The sequence below is a fragment of the Heloderma suspectum genome, chromosome 2, assembly GCF_057233095.1.
Source record: "Heloderma suspectum isolate Gila_16-S chromosome 2, 16-S_ref, whole genome shotgun sequence".
Classification (NCBI taxonomy): domain Eukaryota; kingdom Metazoa; phylum Chordata; class Lepidosauria; order Squamata; family Helodermatidae; genus Heloderma; species Heloderma suspectum.
Genome location: NC_139459.1, coordinates 143,682,012 through 143,700,180, shown reverse-complemented (window position 1 = coordinate 143,700,180; position 18,169 = coordinate 143,682,012). Strand labels below are relative to the sequence as shown.

General features: G+C 45.2%; 1 long non-coding RNA gene and 1 pseudogene across 2 annotated transcripts in view; one reads left to right on the top strand and one right to left on the bottom strand.

Annotated features, from left to right (window-relative positions):
- Positions 1-18,169, top strand: part of LOC146352896 (protein CFDP2 pseudogene) — a 1,048,348-nt pseudogene that overhangs the window by 75,189 nt on the left and 954,990 nt on the right. The gene's annotated exons all lie outside the window — the stretch shown is intronic.
- On the bottom strand, positions 3,198-12,814 carry LOC146352927 (uncharacterized). The gene is made up of 3 exons (XR_014787382.1): positions 11,039-12,814; positions 5,993-6,029; positions 3,198-5,539 (listed from the first exon to the last, which is right to left on the bottom strand). It is a non-coding gene; the product is annotated as an uncharacterized LOC146352927 (long non-coding RNA).

Here is an 18,169-nt window from a genome sequence, read left to right as displayed (position 1 = left end):
GTTCATTTTCACCCACCCTACAACCCATACTTCAAGGCGTGGGTTGTAGGGTGAGTGAAAATGAATTACACCCATGTCATGTGCCAGGTTCACATGACACAGCAACCCACAACGCAGGGCAGGTAATTAGAGTAATCCCAGTTATTCAACTGGTGCACGCAGGGGTGGGGAAAACAACCGACAATGCATTGTTTCCCCTCTGATCGTCCAGACTCAGTCTATAGGTTATTAGGGTGGGTTTGGGGGGGAAAACAACCCACCCTTGATAAAACTGGTCTGGGTTCACATGACACACTAACCCACCGTGGGTTGTTTCAGACAACAACCCATTGTGGGTTAGCATGTCATGCAAACGCAGTTTCTGTGTATTAGAGGTGTCAGGGAATCTGTAGAGGATCCAGAAATAATCACAATCCTAATTAACTGACTAGCAGAGACATTCCCGAACCTCAAAATCACCCTACAAGACTTTATTTGTGCCCACCAAGCGCTCTATCCTAAATCTCTTGAAGGTGCCAGGCCACAGGATAATATTATAGCCAAGTTTGCAAATGAAGTGTTAAAGGACACCATCTTGGCAGCCACAAAATCCAAAGACCAGGACTTGGGGCTTCTTCACACAGAGCTTTTTTCCTGCTATTGCGATTGCTCACTCACAGAAGTTTGCACGCCCTTTAGATGATGCCGTTAACCTTCATGGTGTCTCCAGCACTAAGGGCACAGTCCTATGCATGTTTAGACAGAAAAAAATCCTACAATTCCCAGCATTCCCCAGCCAGCCGTATTGATTAGAGAATGCTGGGAGCTGTAAGACTTTTTTCTGTCTAAACATGCATAGGACTGCACCCTAAATGACCTTTATTCCATTTTTAAATAGATCAGAGATAATGAGCTATCACTTTACCCCACTTGAGTTCCCTCTGTGGAAAAAGGAGAAGCCTCAAGAAGGGGAGATAGACCAAAGAAACATATGGGAGACTCAGATAAGGGGGAAAAAGAGGGGGAAAGGTGGTGGAGGAAGGAAGCGCGCGTAAAGGTAGTTTGTTGTGACCCTGCATTGAAAATGGAAGCAGAAAGCTCCGTTTTAAATGTGGGATTTTCAGCTGATACAGAGAAGCTCTTGTTTAACAGTTCTCCAGTTCAGCTATATCAGGGCTTATGCCCTAAAACTTTACAGAGAAGAAAATCTTAAGTACTGCATGGACCAGTTATGGCAGTCCAAAATTACATACAAATGCAGCCACCTGGTTCTACAGATCGAGGGCAAAACCCACATCATCACCACACCTGCAGAGGCAAAACAACTGCTGTGGTCCTTGAATCATAACCCAGGAGAGGTCAATGGCTTATACAATGGTGATAAAGAAGACAATCTATGTTTGGATATGTGCGTGTGTATGTGTGTCTGCTCTGTTTGTAGTTAAGTGTTTCTATATTATGCATAATACTGTATGTTTAAGGTTTTTCATCGTTGTAAACCGCTCAGAGAGCTTTGGCTATTGGGCAGTATAGAAATGTAAAGAATGAAATGGCATGGCATGGCATGGCATGGCATGGAACAAGTACACCCCCAAACACTGAAAGCATATGGCCAAACACTGATCATGGGAGACATGTTTGCAACCATACAAGAAAAACTCTGACAGGATGTTTCCAAAATACAGATGCTCCAGACCTAACTTTACTGGAATATCAAGTTAGAATATAATCGTTCTTCATTATAAAAATATTTGTATATTAAAGTTGCCATAATAGAATAATTGGGGGGCAGGGCAATAAGATTGCATACCCTCTTGCTATTGCTCCCTTCCTACCCACACATATACACGATGTGGCATGGGCTCCGCATTCCGAGAATCCTGGATATTTGTTAAGGGGAGATGCTCATATGTTCAAATGTTTTATGGTTGTTATTTGGTTTTATTTGGTTAATTAAAGCAGTACCTGTGGAGAGCCAGTACCTATAGGAGAGCCACCATCCAGGAAGAGGGAGAGCCTGCTGCTGCTGCTGCAGCCCCTGCCACCACCGCCGCTCCTCCTGTGGGCTTCTGCCTGGCAGACCGCCACTCCCTGCAGGACCAGGCCCCAGGTCCTGCGCCTGCTGCTGACTGTCGCCACCTGTTCCTCCTGGAGGGACCATATAAGCTGGCTGGCCGAGGTGGCCTGGGAGAGCCAGTACTGGTGAGGAGGATGGGTTGTCTTGATTTTCGTTTAACTGTTAGTGGGGGGTGGGTTTGGGGGGGTTGTGTTTTTAGGGGTGGGTAGCCTGCCTGATAGGCGGGAGCGAGGGGGCATCTGTCCCCCTGACGGAGGCAGCGGGGGGAGTGTTGGGGGCCAGGACACACAGAGGCTGGGCGGCAGGCGCTGGCGGAGTGCCAGGGGCAGGCCATGCCAGGTACGGGGAACAAGGGAGAGATGTGTAATATCTGTCCCCTGCTCTGGGCCTGTCCGGAGCCAAAGGATGGCTGGGGGAGGCGTGACTTCACCTTCCGACCTTCGTCTGCTGCTCTGCAATGCCAAGTCTTTACCCAGAAAACCTCCCTCATCCATGACATGATCCGGGATGAGGGTGCAGACCTGGCATGTATTACGGAGACCTGGCTGGCTGAGGACGCCGCTCCAACTCTGGTGGCCATGTGCCCAGCCGGATTTTCGTATGCACAGCAGCCGAGGGCTGGGGATCGGGGAGGGGGAGTGGCTGTTATCTACCGGGAGTCCTTGGTCTTCACCAGACCCCCTCTCCGGGAGACCAAGGTTGCTGAGTGCATGTACTGGAGGCTGGGCCTGACAGGCAGTCTGGGGATTCTGCTTGTGTACCGTCCACCCCGCTGCACGACTGACTCCCTGGCCGAGGTGCTGGAGGTGGTCTCTGATGTGCGTGTGCAGTCCCCTAACTTATTGGTGTTGGGGGACTTCAATGTACATTCAGAGGCCATCCTCACAGGAGCACCTCGGGACTTCATGGAGACCATGGCTTCCTGGGAGCTGTACCCTATTAACTGGGCCCACCCATGTAGCCGGTCATGCGCTAGACCTTGTGTTTGTTTCTGGAGAAGCGGGGAGTGATCTGGAAGTCGGGGGTATATCCACTACCCCTTGTCATGGTCAGATCACTATCTGGTGATGTTGGACTTCTCAGTTCCACAACCCCTCCGCAGGGGTGGAGGACCCATTAAAATGGTCCGCCCCAGGCATCTTATGGATCCAAATGGATTCCTGAACGCGCTTGGGGATTCTCTGGAGCATGCAAACGGCCATTCGGTCGAGACCCTGGTGGGTGGGTGGAATGCTACAATCACTGGGGCATTAGATCAGGTGGCTCCGAAATGCCCTCTCCCCTTGAACAGGGTTCGAACTGCACCATGGTTCAATCCGCGGTTACGAGCCCTGAAACAGAAGGTGAGACGGCTAGAGCACAGGTGGCGGAAGTCTCGCTCCAAAGACGTTTGGACACGGGCTAGAGCTGTATCTTCAGCCTATCACATGGTGATGAAGGCAGCAAAAAAGGAATACTATGCAGCCTCTATCGCATCTGCAGAGTGCTGTCCCAGGAGGCTGTTCCAAGTGGTCCAGAGCCTGGTTGGTCCAGTTGCTCCAGAACCACTGGAGCATTCTAAGGCCTCCTGTGAGGCCTTGGCAAGGCACTTTGCGGATAAAATTTATCGGATCAGGAGTATTATTCCATGCACCGTGGATAAAGTTAGCGAGTGAGAGGCGGCCTGTGGCAAACCAGTTTTGTGGGATCGGTTCCTTCTTCCTTCTGATGAAGTGGACAAGGAGCTTTCATCTGTAAGGCTGACCACCTGCTTACTTGATCCTTGCCCATCTTGACTCATTTTGAGCTACAGAGAGAGATTGGGTGAGCGGATCAGTGCACTGGTGAACGCCTCCCTTGAGGAGGGAGTGATGCCATCAGCCCTCAAGGAGGCAGTGATAAGACCGCTCCTAAAGAAGCCCTCCTTGGATCCCCAAGTTCTGAACAACTTTTGCCCAGTCTTGAATCTGCCATTTTGGGGCAAAGTGATTGAGCGGGTGGTGGTGGTGATGCAGTTGAAGGCACACTTGGAAGAAGCCAATTATCTAGATCCATTTCAATCGGGCTTCAGGCCTGGGCATCGGACAGAAACGGCCTTGGTCGCTTTGGTGGATGATATGAGGAGGGCTTTGGATAGGGGTGAATGCTCCTTCGTTGTTCTCCTCAACCTCTCAGCAGCCTTTGATACCATTGACTACGGTATCCTCCTGGACCATCTGGAGAGGATGGGCATTGGAGACATCATATTACGTTGGTTCTGGTCCTTCCTTTCTGGCAAGTAACAATGGGGTTAGACTTGAAAATAACTACACAATCTCTAAACTACTCAAACCAAACCCTAATCAGAACAAATGACCTGGACTCCCAACCTCTTCCCATCTGGAGAGGCACAAAGCACGGTTGCAGCATTCCCTCTACTATTCGCCCTTTCAATAGAACCAACGGCAAACCCTATAAAAAAAGAGCAAACAATTCATGCAGTAAATATAAATGGTCAGAAAATTGTCATAAACTTGTTTGCAGATAATGTAGCACTTACACTTATAGATCCTAAGAACCTCCCAAAAATTCTGTCCATAATTTCAAATGTTGTTTAAATGTCAGGATTAACAATAACTTATGAAAAATAAAAAAAAAAGATTGGCTTTAAACATGACAAAGACAGAACAAATTGAGCTCACCAGAATCGTTGGTATCCCGGCTTGCGACAAAGCTATGAAATATATAGGAATTAATACCCAAATAACATTTAAAATATAATCAAAGTAAACTATAAACCACTTTACAAACTAATAGTGAACAAACTCAACAGTTGGGAAAAGTTAACGCTGACCTGGCTGTGTAGAATAGCTACAGTAAAAATGACAAGTGTCACCAAAATTCTTTTCTTACATCATATCCTCCCAATTTATGTTAAGGACAACGTATTGGTAAATGGCAAAAATTAATAATGAGCTATATACATGAAAAGAAAGCAAGTCTTGCTAACAGCACTTTATATAAGCACAATGAAATGCAGGGGTGTGTATGTCTAGGCATCCCTAATTTGCAATTGTACTTCGATGCATTTCAAATTAAACAAATTATGAACAATAACAAATAAAATTGTTGGATTGGAGTGGAGATAAACAATGCAGACCTGGATGAAACAAGGGTCTGCCCTTTAGAGCACATAAATATGGCGGGGTGGGGGGAACAAACCTAACTGACAACCCCTTTCTCAATGCAGCAGTGTCTGCATGGAGAAAGTAGGACAAAAGCTATCTTCTGAACTGTCTCCAGTACCCATATTTCTGTGCCTTATTTATGATAAGGACAAATTCAAACATCAACAACACTGGGAAGGGATAAATAGATTATTAGATCTGAACACTGGTATAACCCTTAAACAGGCCAGCAAATAGCAGATAAACAACAACCCAAAACAAATTGGATCCACTTACAACACGTGATGCACTTTATCTCCAGCCCAATGATGAAAGCACAAATAGTATGCCCTCCGACCTAATTTGAGAAAGTTATTATACATAATGATTGTGTAATAAAGGGACTGGCTTATAAAATATATAGGATATTGCTAGAAGTGAACTATGGTACAACAGAAGGGCTGAAACATAATTGGGAACAGGATTCTAGGCATTACAATAGAAACTTCAAGATCAATATACTATGGATAAAAGCCCCACTGAGATCAATATCTTCTAGAACAAGAGAAAACAGTTTTAAAATAATACATATGTGGTATTTAAGTTATCAGTCAGTCATGCAAAAATGCTGAAGAAACTGTGAAAAAAATGGGACATAGTTACACATGTGGTGATCATGTCCAATAATATCCCTGTTCTGTTCCAAGTCTTTGGCAATGCAGAAAAAATAATGGGACAAGTTATAGAACTATCTCCTATTGTTCATACGTGAACGGAATAATCAAAATTTGCTTTACAAAGAAATACTTACTTTTTCTGGGTGGCAGCATGCCTGAAAATTACAGCAGCTTGGAAAAAAAAAAAGAGCAAAGAAGAGCAATTAGCCAATGGAGAAATAGACTTTGGTCCTAAGTCTTAATGGAAAAACCAACAAGGCAAATTAAAGCATCAGGACTGCGCTAAAACAAAGACAAGTTCTGCGGAATTTGGCATAGGTTTATCACATACTCCAACCAAAACAAGGATGAAATAGTCTCATGGGACACTGTGGAAAGATCTGCTGTGCTAATTAAAACACGCACAAACTAACTGAAGGAACAATTAAAGATTTTAACAACAAACTTTAGTAGCTCCTTGTACGGGCCTTATGAACTAGAGACAGAAGAAACTATGTGATAATATTACATCCCACAAATAGTATGATATGAAATGTTGATTGTTATATTGTTTGAAATGAAATTTTTGATGAAAATCCATAAAACTCTTTTTTAAGAAGAAACCAACTAGACACTTTAAAAGAAAGGGAAAGGAGGAAGTTTCTAATTAATGGGCCACTGGCCCTGAAAAGCCTGTATAGCATTTTTCCAGTGGGCGCAGGGCAGACTGGGATTGCAACAGAGGGCGAATCTACATTATGCCTGCCATCGCAACGAAGCCGGGGTCCTGTCGGGTTAAACGCACTCGCATTAAAACGTGATTATCCACACTCTCCCATTTTCCCCGTTGGGGTTCTTGATCGAATGCGCGAGCTCGGTACACACTCTGTTTTCCTGCTCTTAAAGATGGCGGCTCTCATTGGAGGATCAGAAATTGTCCCTGTTTCTGCTGATTCCCTGCCCACTGTCCCTCTCTTCCTCTGTCCCTGTGTGTGTGTGTGTGTGTAGGGATGGTGCGAGCATCCTGTTGGGGCTCAAAGCCCAGTGAAAGCTTGTCCTTTGCTGCCGCCGCTGTAGCAGGTCGGGTGGAGGGAAGGAGGCACCTGTCCCCTTCTCCCCCACCACCACCGGCTGGAGGCCAGGGCGAGAGGCTGGGGGATGTCTGCCGATGATGCTCTTTTCCCCGCACCAGCCCTTTGTATCCAGGGCGAGGAAGAGGGGCAGCAGCGACGGTACCCAGCACTCACGTTGGGGGCGGGGGGGGGCTGCCTGCTTCTTTGAAGCTTCGAAGAAGACCATGAGATGACATTGCGTAGGTTCCTTAGCAGGGGAAGTTTCATCACTAACCAGCAGAGGGCTAGAGGTGCCAGCCCTTATCTGATCTGGGAAGTGAAACTGGGTCAGCCCCGGTCAGAATTTTGGATGGGACACCGCAAGGCAATCAGGCTTCTTGCGCTGATCAGGGGCTTGTTCTCTCCCTTTTTTAAAAAACAAAATTAAGGATCACAACTGAGTGCTTGTACACACACACGCTTTTCACCCATTCCAGCTTAACTGGTGCCATAATGTTTTCTCGCAGCCCCAATCCTGGGCACTCACTCAGGAGTAAGCCACATTGAACTCAATGGAACTTACTGCTGAGTAGACATAAGATCACCCTGTAGGTCTGCAAGCCTTGAGTAAGCCCCATCGAGCCCCATAGGGTGCTCTGGAACAAAAGAGGACATTGCTTCTGAGGAGCAAAAGAGGACATTACTTCTTAGCTTGGTGGGGTGGGGGATCAGAAGTGTCTCCCTTCATTGCAGGGAGGCATTTTACCCTCTGCTCCCTCTGATTGAGAAATGCAGAGGCAGGAGATGCTCAGGTGGGTGGGGGGCCTGCTTGCATCTTCGAAGACTGGCCAGTCAAGAAATTTATGCTTGTGTGCAGGGAAATCAGGCTGGGGAAAGGCTATTCTTCGAAGATTTGAAGATATGAAAAATCGAAGTTAATGCCTTAATATATATATTTTTAAAATCACCTACAGGGTGATTTGACATTCACTCCCACTACTCATGCCAAGTCAAGTCAGATTAATTTGCGTAAAACCATTAGTCATTGCAAACATAGGAAAATGACACACTCTCTACACAAATAGCACAATATCAAGAGAAACATATTACAGTTTATCATAAATAAATGGTCCCCAGTGGATACCATGCCACATTTTATGAAGCAACTTTATATCCAGTTGTCTGATCACCCCTGTCCCTCCAGGGCCACCCTGAGCCATTCTACAGCCAACCAGGGTTGGCTGTAGAATCCCTGTCTAAATGTCTGGAGACAGTGAGTGGCTGGATGGGGAGGAATAAGCTGAAGCTGAACCCTGACAAGGCAGAGGTACTTTTGGTGGGAGACAAGAGAAGGTTGGGGGATGTTGACCTGGTGTTGAATGGGGTACGGCTACCCTTGAAACACCAGGGCCACAGCTTGGGGGTCATTTTAGACTCCCAGGTATCCAGTGTCAGCTATGAGCCGGACAGCATTGTATCAACTTCATCTGATACAGCGGCTGTGCCCCTACCTTCCCGACCATCTGCTCCCATCTGTAGTACATGCCCTGGTCTCCTCTCATCTAGACTATTGTAATGGGTTCTATGTGGGGTTACCCTTGAAGACAGTTTGGAAGCTGCAGCTGGTGCAGAATGCGGCGGCTTGCCTGATTAAAGGCAGCCGCCAGCGTGATCACATCACTCTGGTGCTGAAGGAGTTGCACTAGCTACCAGTTGTTTTCTGGGCCAAATTCAAGGTGTTGTTTTTGACCTTTAAAATGCTATATGGTTCCGGCCAAGCCTATCTCAAGGAGCGCCTCCAGCAACATCAGACAGGCCGCTCAACAAGATCAGCCTCAGATGGCCTTCTCTCGTCCCATCACCCAGGACAGCTAGGCTGATGAGGACAAGGGCCTTCTCTGTGGTGGCTGCCCCCACTCTGTGGAACTCCCTCCCTAGGGAACTCCACCATGCCCCCTCTTTAATGAGCTTCCGCCACGCACTGAAAACTTGGTTATTCAGGCAGGCATTTGGGGTGGGTTAGGGTATTTTTAAATAATGTTTAATGTGTAATTTTACTGTTTTAAATTGTACTGTTGTACATTGCTCAGAGTGGCCGAGTGGCCAGCCAGATGGGCGATTGAGAAATTTCATAAATAAAATAAATAAATTAGGCACAGCCAGGCTCTTTCCCTAAGCAGCCTTCTGCCAACCTTTACACCAACAAAAGCACTCCAAAACTCACTTTCATTCAACGAGGCCCCCCTCCCTGCTCTGCCAGGCATGACTCCTTCCTTCTCAGGCTTCACCCTTTGCATCTGAGCCTCAGAAGACCTGGCTACCATTTAAATGGGGGGAGGGGGCTTGTGGCCCTCCAGATGTTGTTTGACTGCAACTCCCATCAGCCCTAGCCAGCATAGCCAATAGGGAAGGATGCTGCGAGTTGCAATTCAGTTGCTTAGAGATGTTATTACATTAAGCAGTATTTAAGGATTGCTAATAAATAAATTAATAAATGTCTGGAGGGCCACACATTCCCCATCCCTGATTTAAATGTATGGCAGCTGTGCAAAAGCACATCCTTGCTCTCACACATCTGTGAGGCTAGCTGCCACAGAATTCCCTGGTCAACCATGCTCCACAATGGAAAGGAAAATGTTGTTTGGATTTCCCACCTCAGGCATTAAAAAGTATTGAACCAGCTATAAGATGCACACCAGAGCCTCAAACTAGGCAATCTGGCAGCAGGGCCCGGTGGCTCACGCTCTGTGCCCTCAGGGCACGTTATACGTGGAGGAAACAGCTGGCCCAGTTCTTCCTGCTCCCTTGCACTATCCTGATCATGGCTGGACTGTGTTCTGCTGTTCGCCAGCCCACTTGGCTCAAGTGACATGGGGAGCCAGGAGTGAGCCTGATGATAACTGATCACCCTGGTTGATGACTTATGCCAGGGAATGGGAAGAAACCAAATTTAGATCCCGTGGTTCCAGATAGTTATCGCCCTGTGTCAAATTTGCCATTCTTGGGCAAGGTGCTGGAGCGTGTGGTGGTCTTACAACTCCAAGCACTTTTGGATGAAACTGATTATTTAGATCCATTCCGGTCAGGTTTCAGGCCTGGTTATGGGACGCAAACAGCCTTGGTCGCCCTGGTTCATGACTTCCACCAGGGAATGAATGGGGGGGAGTGCAACCCTGTTGGTTCTTCTGGACCTCTCAGCGGCTTTCGATACCATCGACCATGGTATCCTTCTGGATCATTTATCTGGATTGGGCTTGGGAGACACAGTTTTAAAGTGTTTTTGGTCCTTTCTGGAGGAGCGGTCTCAGAAGGTGCTGCTGGGGGACTTCTGTTCCACCCCATGGCCATTAGCCTGTGGGGTGCCACAAGGTTCTATCTTGTCCTCCATGCTTTTTAGCATCTACATGAAACCACTGGGGAAGTCATCAGGAGGTTTGGGCTGAAATGTCATCAGTAGGCGGATGATACTCAGCTCTACTTCTCATTTCCATCTGCACATCCCAGGGAGACGGTGGAACTCTTGAACCAGTGTCTGGAGGCTGTTTTGGGATGGATGAGGGAGAACAAGCTGAAACTTAATCCAGACAAGACAGAGGTGCTGTAGGTTGGGAAACCAACTACTTCGGATGGAGATTTACAACTGGTCTTAGATGGGGTTGCACTCCCCACAAAAGACCAAGTGTGCAGTCTGGGAGGAGTCCTGGACCCTGAGCTAACTGGGAAGCTCAGGTGACTGCGGTGTCCAGGAGTGCTTTTACCAGCTTGGGCTGGTACGCCAGCTGCAGCCCTATCTGGAGAGGACGGACCTTGCCTCAGTTATTTACGCACTAGTGATGTCCATGCTGGATTATTGTAATACCCTATATGTGGGGCTGCCTTTGAAGATGGTTCAGAAACTCCAGCTCATGCAGAATGCGGCTGCCCGAGTATTGGTGGGGGCAAGACAATTTGATCACATAATGCCTATACTGCGCCAGCTGCACTGGTTACCAGTGTGTTTCCGAGCCCAGTTCAAACTGCTGGTTTTCACCTTCAAAGCCTTAAATGGTTTGGGACCAAGTTATTTGAGGAACCACCTTCACCCACATCAGCCTTCACCCATTCTGATCACTTTAAGATAAGAAAGAGAGTCCCTTCTCATTTGCCCACCTGTGAGAGCAGTTAGGTCGGTAATCGCACATGAGAGGGCCTTCTCTGCAGTGGCCCCACACCTTTGGAACAAGTTCCTATTGGAGGTCTGCCATGCTCCCTCATTGCAGACTTTTAAGAAGAAGCGAAGAGGGAAAGAGGAAAACAAAATTTATTGTGCTCGACACATTTCGGAATGCTTCCTTCCTCAGGAGCTAAATCAAACCAAACATTTACATTAAAAATACTGTCTTACAGATAACACCCTGTTCCTATATTACAAAATTTCCTAACACCTTTTTGTATACAAATGTTAAAATTCCACCACCTCAGAATTTCTCGAGCACCAGAGCTTGTCTCCCTCTTCCTCACAGGCTTTTAAGAAGGCCTTGAAAACATATTATGTTACTGTGGCCTTCTCTTGATATGACTGCTGTTGTTGCTGTTACTGCTGTTATCATTGTTGCTGGTTTTATTGCTGGCTTTTATTGTTGTTTTTATTGTTTTTATGTTTTTATCTCTTTCAATATTTTAAATGTTTTTATGTATTTTATTGCTGTAAGCTGCTTTGGGAGGGCTTCTGCCGTGAAAAGCGGCCAATAAATATTTTAAATAAATAAATAAAATTAAAACAGATGCCTCAGGCTTGGCTCCCCAGTCTGAGCAACTTATCAGGCAGAGTAGCTCCTCCTCTTCTGTAGCGCGGCCTTTTGGATCTTGCCTGCCTGCCAGCTTGCACTGTACAATGACACCCGTCTCTGACCTTGTGCACCTTCTATTGCGCCTTTGGAATGTGATCCATGCCTGCCCTAGACTGCAGTACTTGGCAGTAGACCCTTAGAGCCTTTCTACACGAAGCTTTTACTGTGCGTTTGTGATTGCTCATTCAAGGTAGCTTGTGGGTCCCTTACATAACATTGTCATCCTGCATAGCTTCTCCCGTGCTTTGCAACCATTATCATGTTTTTTTTTTCCTAATGAGGAAAGTCTGGTATTATACAGCAGTGGTAGAATGAGACCCTCCTGTCATTGCGCAATTCCGCTATACCACAGTGCCATCTAGTGGATGTATAATGACACATATTGAAAGGCAGAGAAAGAAAACCTCTGGAAAAGAGCACGTGTAAAGGAGCTAAGCTTAATCCCACAAAGAATCCTAAGACAGAAGCTTCGGTAAAGGTGTGGAATAAAAGCTTCATGTAGACATGCCCTTAGACTAGCCCTCTCCTCATGGACCTGAGACATGACCCTGCTGGGCCATCACACCAGCCACCTTTACTTGTCTTCTACCTTGAATGTGCCAGCTCTAAAGGTGATCACATAAAGCACTGTCTCCTGTTTTTGCCATGTTTGAAAAGATAAGCTCTGATTTGTGCATGCTTGCATGTTTAGCAGTTATTAGCAGTGGAAAATTATTATTTCCCCCCCTCATGCCTGCTCATAGCAATACTGTCTCTGTGGTATTGCTTGGAACTTCTTGAAAACAGAACATTTTGTTTGAATGTTATGTGGCACTAGCAAAATGGCTGGGTTTTTAAAGGAAGTGCTTTAATGTTTTTTGTTTTTCCTGGAAGGGAATCCCACAGAACAACACTCATGGCAGTGCAATGTACAAACAATACTTTTGGTTATGAGCAGGCGGAACAAACATAAAGTCCACTCACAATCACAACAAATAGACCAGTTGTTACTTAAAGGAGGGAGCAGATATGCAGTTAGATAAGGTACAATGCATAAGGTTCACATTGGCGCAGAAAAAAAGCAAAGGTCTATGTCAACAGGGATAATCAGAAGGAACATGACAAGTGTGGAAGCTAAGTAGGCTTGGCCTCATAAACTGCTTTGCTGGAAGAGAGCCTAGAAAGTGTATGCAAGGTGCTTTTTTCAGCTTTGAGGGTAATATACAAAATAACAGAATGCAGGATTAAACACACTGGCATCTAAGTATGATATCCAGTCTTTTGCTCATAGTATCACACCGTGCTGTTTACTTATTTTCCCACCTTGGCCTCAATGGGCATTTTCATGAGTGTCTGAAATATGTAATTGGTGAGTATTGTTAATGCAGAGTGGGGAGCGGGAGGGAGCTGTTTTAAAATCAAATAAATGTTCTGGTCAGTGTCGGTTTTTCATTTACTTAAGCGACACAGGGCATGCAGCATATTAAAGTATTGTTTATAAAAGTCTCCCCACCCCTGCCCCATTCCCTTCCCATGGAGCTAATAGCAGATAGGAGAGATTCAGGTTGAAAGAAACAGTGTGAGAGGAAAGGCATTAACACCCCCTCCCCCAGCCCTTCTTTCCTGATCAAATTAGCAGCCCTGTGTAACTGCGAAGAAGAAGAAGAAGAAGAAGAAGAAGAAGAAGAAGAAGAAGAAGAAGAAGAAGAAGAGAAATCTTAATCATGACTATTCCATCATGCAACGTCCTCCTCATGGCAAGAGAAGCAGAGGAGTATCATGAGATACTCCTCATGACGAGTATCTGAGTATAGGCTGCGTTTGCTCAATAGCGAGGAAAAGCATATTTTTCTTATAAATTGCTTCGTATGTCTTTTAAAAATAGGGTTCAGCCAAAGATGAGGGCATGGCGCTAAAAGGTGAAAGAATGAGGGTTGGGGTTAGCAGATAAAGACCAAGAGAAACCAAAGAAATGTTTATCCCCAGGAAGTATCCCAACAAATGATCTCCCCACATGCATTCTGAGGGGGTGCAATCCCCTTCCGAATAATTGAATCAGCTCTGTATATTTATTTATTTAAAACATATATTGGCCACCTTTCCGGGCAGAAGCCTTCCCAAAGTGGCTTACAGCAATAAAATACATAAAAACAGTTAAAATATTAAAAGCAATAAAAATGTAAAAACAATAAAAACAACTATAAAAGCCAACAATAAAACCAGCAGCAGCAACAACAGTAGTAACAGAAACAACAGCAGTCATATCAAGAGAAGGCCATGGTAAAATAATATGTTTTAGGGCCTTCTTAAAAGCCTGCAATGGGGGAGCATGGGGGACCTCCAATGACAACTTTGTTTCAAAGGTGTGGGGCCACTGAAGAGAAGGCCATCTCACGTGTGATCACCGACCTGACTGCTCTCATGGGTGGGCAAATGAGAAGGGCCTCTCTTTCTGATTTTAAAGTGTGGGCAGGCTGATATGGGTGAAGGCAGTCCTTCAAGTAACTTGGTCCCAAACTGTTTAAGGTTTTGAAGGTCAAAACCAGCACTTTGAATTGGGCTCGGAAACATACCAGAAACCTGTGCAGCTCTGTAAGTCATGTATGGCTTGTCATGTTCTGGCCACAGCAGATCCATGAAAAAGTATATATGCATTTTTCATAACTGATGCATTATTGCATGTTTATCATGGGTGCCAATTGCTGAGTACAATACATCTTGTGAAAACTGTTTTATTAATTAATTTATTTATTATTAATTTATTGCATTTATATCCCGCCTTTTTCTTGCAAGGAACCCAAGGCAGCTTACATTATCCTCCTCCTCTCTGTTTTATCCTCACAACAACAACCCTGTGAGGTAGGTTGGGCTGAGAGTCTGTGACTGGCCCAAAATCACCCAGTGAGCTTCCATGGCCAGTACTGGTTCTCGTACTGTGACTTACGGATGTTAAAAGTCCAACTTGTTTCCACTTGACTACTTGTATGATGCAAAATGTTCTTGTTTTCTTTAATTCATCAAGAAAAGCCAGAAGCATGCCTGAGATTTTGAGACACCTGTAGCTCACACCCCAAAAAAACAAAACCTGCCAGGAGGAGTTAATGTTGCGACCCAGTGCAAGCAGCGTTAAGTGTGGCCACCAGAGGGAGCAGACACACCACCTCCAGTTAGGATTTCCACTGGGGGTGCTTAATCAGAAGGCAGCATTTACTGTAGTAATTGCCCTGTTTCGTTCATGGGATTTTACATGTGTGTGTGCGCACACAGAGACTAGATTCATTTGCAATCCTTCCTTGTTTACCTGCTATTTCTTGTGTCTTTTCTCCTACCACACAAAAAACCATTAAAGGAAGGGGAGATGGAATAGCTCCGCAGTATCTTTTGAGTGGTAGTGTCCCATCTAGAAGCATCTCAGGAGGGCACTAAATACCATGAACACACCCAAAGGTTCCCAGCTACTAGAGAAACTCACAGGACACATAACAGAAAAGGGACTAATTTGGAAAAGAAACAGATTCTAAGGAAACAGGTTCATAGATAGCCACTGATGGAATTGAGAGGAAGGAATTCAGATTCATATACATAGCCAAACATCCGTGAGAGACTCTGTAGCAGTTACAGCAATGGTGGAATTCATGGTAGGTGTTACCATCAGGCATGTTCTCAACAGAAGTGTTTTATATCCCAGCATTCCATTCTCCAAGATGTAGAGTAACCATTTTGTTCTAACAGAAGCTTGCTAAGGTGCAAAATGAGATAGAATTAAACATCAGAGGACTGATCAACTCATGCAGTGCAACCCCTTGGCAATGATATAAATTCGGATTGAAGGTAGTAGCTCTTGTATATGAATGTTCCTCCACATATAAAACAACACCAAACTCCCTGCATGTAGAAAAGTAACACAGTACCCCCTAGCTTGCCTGGTGCTCACATAGTTACCTTTCTGGTACCAAGTGAAGACCATTTTTTAATTTTCCCAAGCCTTTTACAATTTGCCTTACAGCACAATCTTTTGCATGTCTCCTCAGAAGTAAGCCCAACTGAATTCAATTAGAACTCAGGTGAGTGTGCATAGGATTGCAGCCTATTAATTATACCTCATACTTCCTCTGGCAACTGTTTACATGAGGTAAACAGCTGTGGATGGGGTCTCCCATCCGGACAGCTTACAGGGTCAAACCAGCTTAGCTTAGTAGAATTACATCACATATTTATGACCAAACTGTGGGTCACTAATAAACGCCCCAGTATTCCAGCTGAGCTATTTAAAATCCTAAAAGATGATGCTGTTAAAGTGCTGCACTCAGTATGCCAACAAATTTGGAACACTCAACAGTGGCCACAAGACTGGAAAAGGTCAGTTTACATTCCAATTCCAAAGAAGGGCAACGCCAAAGAGTGTTCAAACTACCGCACAATTGCACTCATTTCACATGCCAGCAAGGTGATGCTCAAAATCCTACAAGCTAGGCTTCAGCAGTAGGCGAACCGAGAACTACCGGAAGTACAAGCTGGGTTTCGAAGAGGCAGAAGAACTAGAGATCAAATCGCCAACATTCGCTGCGTCATGGAGAAAGCAAGAGAAACCTGTACGAGGGTCAAGAAGCAACAGTAAGAACCAGACATGGAACAACCGAGTGGTTCAAAATTGGGAAAGGAGTACGACAAGGCTGCATATTGTCACCCTGCTTATTTAACTTATATGCAGAATACATCATGAGAAACGCCGGGTTGGATGAATCACAGGTCGGAATTAAAATTGTTGGGAGAATTATCAACAACCTCCGATATGCAGACGATACCACCCTAATGGCAGAAAGCGAAGAGGATCTCAAGAGCCTTTTGTTGAGGGTGAAAGAGGAGAGTGCAAAAGCTGGTTTGAAACTCAACATTAAAAAAACTAAGATCATGGCATCTGGCCCCGTCACTTCCTGGCATATAGAAGGGGAAGAAATGGAAGCAGTGACAGATTTTACTTTCTTGGGCTCCAAGATCACCGCAGACGGTGATTGTAGCCATGAAATTAAAAGACGCTTGCTCCTTGGGAGGACAGCTATGGCAAACCTAGACAGCATAGTAAGAAGCAGAGACATCACCTTGCCGACAAAGGTCCGTCTAATCAAAGCTATGGTTTTCCCAGTAGTAACGTATGGCTGTGAGAGCTGGACTATAAGGAAGGCTGAGCGCCTAAGAATTGATGCTTTCGAACTGTGGTGCTGGAGAAGACTCTTACGAGTCCCCTGGACTGCAAGGAGGTCCAATCAGTCAATCCTAAAGGAAATCAACCCTGAGTGCTCATTGGAAGGACAGATACTGAAGCTGAAGCTCAAATATTTTGACCACCTAATGCGAAGAGAAAACTCTCTGGAAAAGACCCTGATGCTGGGAAAGACTGAAGGCAAAAGGAGAAGGGGACGGCAGAGGATGAGATGGCTAGATAGCATCACCGATGCAATGAATATGAACTTGAGCACGCTCCGGGAGAGAGCGCAGGACAGGAAGGCCTGGCGTGCTATGGTCCATGGGGTCACGAAGAGTCGGACACGACTGAACAACTGAACAACAAATAAACGCCCAAAATGTAATATAAAAGAGGAAATAAAGACTATACATCATCCCAAACTTTTCAAAGGACGTTCCAGCATGAAATTGTTGAACTAGAAGTTATCAACAAAATTGATTCTGTCCTATTCAGGCTTTATTACATGGCTTGGGACAATACCTGAAGGGGCACCTCTCCCAACACGAACCTACCCATATGCTACGTTCAACATCTAAGGTCCTCTTCCAGCTGCCTTCTGTGAGGGAAGCTCAGAAGACAGCAACAAGGGAGAGGGCCTTCTCAGTGGTGGCCCCCAATTATGGAAGGTGCCACCACTGAGGCCCCTCCCTGGTACCAACATTGTTATCTTCTCAGCACCAAGTTAAGACCTTTCTCTTCTTCCAGGCGTTTGGCAGCATATGAGTTTTAATTGATCCTGGACTGTCTTATGGTTGATTGCTTTAGATTGCTTGCTTGAAGTTGTTTTAGATATATGTTGTCTTGTGTATATTGTCTGTTATGTTTTTTTATGTAAATGGCTTTTAACCTCTGTATATTGTACTTTTTAATGTTTTTAATCTTTGTAAACTGCCCAGAGAGCTTTGGCTATTGGGTGGTATAGAAATGTATTAAATAACATTAACCATGGGTTTCTTACCCACTGCATGTATTAACACAGAATAATCTAGAATATTCTTATCACCCATTACTGTTACTTGAACAGATCACAAATGTTACATACATTTGGAGCCTGCATAGAAATATCAGACCTTAGACTTTATTTATGGTGTGGATTAAATAAACAGTGAGACTTTTTCTCTCTTTCATAATACTAGAACCCACGGCCATAAAAGATTTGAAGGGGAGATGCAGTACTTACAAAAGGAAGTACTTCACACAGTACATAATTAAAACTATGAAGTTTGC